This window comes from Hydra viridissima, unplaced genomic scaffold (assembly GCF_058129835.1).
Source record: "Hydra viridissima isolate aposymbiotic clone 2 unplaced genomic scaffold, HvirCarnegie_v1 scaffold_3, whole genome shotgun sequence".
Taxonomy (NCBI): Eukaryota; Metazoa; Cnidaria; class Hydrozoa; order Anthoathecata; family Hydridae; genus Hydra; species Hydra viridissima.
Window position 1 is genome coordinate 3,685,968 of NW_028324302.1, and position 2,792 is coordinate 3,688,759.

At 33.0% G+C, this 2,792-nt stretch overlaps 1 pseudogene; it reads left to right on the forward strand.

The window, feature by feature from the left end:
• Positions 1–914: 914 nt before the first annotated feature.
• On the forward strand, positions 915–2,101 carry LOC149890635 (zinc finger BED domain-containing protein 4-like; annotated as a pseudogene).
• Positions 2,102–2,792: the final 691 nt, after the last annotated feature.

Below are 2,792 nucleotides of genomic sequence, written 5' to 3' on the forward strand. Positions count from 1 at the left end.
TGCTTTCTAGTTATTAATTTCTTTTATTACTTTCAGTTTCATCATCATCAATCATCATGCCAAAAAAATCAATGATTTGGGACTTTTTTACAAAAACTGATGATTCTCATGCTAAGTGTAATGAGTGTGGCGCGATCCTTGTTTCAAAGAATGGCTCAACATCAGGTATAGGGAATCATCTTAAGAGACATCCTCAAAGTTTAATTGAATTCGAGCAAAGAACTGATTCTCAAGCAGTGTTAAATTCCAATGGAGCAAAGAGACACAATGATAGTGAAAGTGATAATGATGAAGACTTCATTCATTGTCGTAAACGTGCTCGTTTAGTAATGACTCCTGGATCATCAATATTACCTCATCGATCAACAAATACTCAGAAAACTCCAAAAACACCAAGAACAGCTCGTGTTGTAAGTCAATGGCCCAAAGACCATCCTGAAAATGTGCAAATAGTTACAGAAATAACTAAGTGGATCATAAGGGAACAGTTGTCATTTAAGATAGTTGATAGTGAAGAATTTCGTACAATATTGTCACTGACAACAAAGGGAAAATATAACCCTATCTCATCAACTTCCTTGTCCCGTTTAAGAATTCCAAAATTATATCAATTTGTTCAGGACCACATTTCAAAAATTGTGAATGATGAAAGGCCCTATCTTGATGGTGCTGCTTTTACAACAGACATCTGGACTACTCAGTATAATAATCTTTCATTCCAATCTTTAACTCTTCATTTTATCAATAACCGGTTTGAGCTTAAACGTCTTCTTGTCAAACTTGATTATTTCGGAGAAAAACACACGGGTGAAATAATCTTAGAAAAACTTGACTCATTGATCAAAGGATTGAAATTGGAACAGAAAACCCACACATGGGCAACAACAGATGGAGGTACTAATGTTTTGAAAGCTATGCGCCTCAGCAAAGCTAGTCAATTACCATCGATAAATGACAACTTGTGGTGTGCTGATCATCAGATTCATTTGATTGTCACTGATGCTTTAAAAGCTGTTCCTGCCTGGAGAGAACTTTCTTCTAAACTATCTAAATTGGTTGGTCACTTCAATCATTCTCCCAAAAATTCCAGTATCTTGAGGAAAATAGCTCTTGATTTTAAGCAGTCACAAACTAAACTGGTACAGAATGTTTCAACAAGATAGAATTCAGATCTGAAGATGTTGCAGTCAATTATTGATCTTGAAGGTTGCATTGCTAAAATGGCTGAAACATCTACAGTCATTGAAGGTTTCTTGCCAAGCCTGGATGAAATTCTTATCATGAAGGGTGTTTTGAACTGTCTTGAACCTCTTGAAAAAATGTCTAGAGCTCTTAGTTCTGACAAAGAACCAACTATGAACTTGGTGTTTATGCAACTAGTCAATGTTAGGAGAAAGTTAGTATTCTTTGGTAACCACAGTACTCTTACTTGTGTCAGTGAGATTTCAGAGAAGCTTGTTGAAGGATTAGATGCCCGATTTCCAAATTCTGGTATTGAAACACCAGAATATGTAATGTGTCATTTTCTTGATCCTCGTTATAAGGGCTCTGTTATCAATTTTGCAGATCCTGAGAAGTATGAATTGATTAAGGTAACTGCTGTCCAAGCCATAATTGATATGAAAAAGCGAGATGGTTCAGAAAGTCCTACTAGTAATGAAATCTCTTCACCAACACTACTGGAGTCTGAAGAAGATGAACAGGAAGATGTTTGGGAACAGGCAAATAAAAAACTTTATGGGAAACAGCAAAAAAGACAAAATTCTAAAGATGACTCTTTTAAGGAGGCACAAAATGAAGTGACGTTATATGTTGAAGAAGGCTGTGTACACAAAGATTCAAATATCCTTCAATATTGGAATAACCAGCAAAATAAATTTCCATATCTAACCAGACTAGCCAGGAAGATGTTGTGCATCCCAGCATCATCTTCTTCATCAGAAAGAGTGTTTTCAACAGCTGGAAATATATTGACAGAACGAAGAACTTGCCTTAGCATTGACAACATTGAAATGCTTGTTTTCATGAAAGAGAACATGAAAGAAATGAAAAATATCACATGGCCTGGATTTGAAGAGAATGAGAATGAATAAGATAAGATATCCAATAAAATAAAACATGATATAAAAACAAAAAAAAAAACAAAAAAAACAAAAAAAAAAAAAAAACCTCCATCACAAAGGATAGCCTTGACGAATAGCTTTACAAAAGCTTGGCGATGGGGCTTATGCCTAGCAGTTAGAGCACTATCCATAAGATTATGCTCTAATTACTATGTAACCAATATCCTTTACACTTTTACATGTTATGAACTTTTAAGTGTAATTAATAACCTTTTACATTTATATAAAGAGCATAAAAATTTTAAACCTAAAATTCTTAGGAACTAAGAAGATATTTTGAGAAAAGGGCATTAATCCGTGACAATATAAACAAATTTAAGGGTTAAGGTTAACTGTTAAAGTTAATCTTAAACTTTTAAGGTTAAGGTTAACCTTTAAAATTAACCTTAAAATTTAAGGGTTAAGGTTAACTGTAAAAATTAACCTTAAAATTTAAAAGGTTAACCTTAACCTTTAAAATTAACCTTAAAATTTTAAAGGTTAACCTTAACCTTTAAAATTAACCTTAACTTTTTAAAGGTTAACCTTAACCCTTAAAATTAACCTTAAATTTTTAAAGGTTAACCTTAACCCTTAAAATTAACCTTATAATTTTTAAAGGTTAACCTTAACCTTTAACATGATTAACCTAAAAATTAACCGTTTAACAGTTAACTGTCATGCTCTATT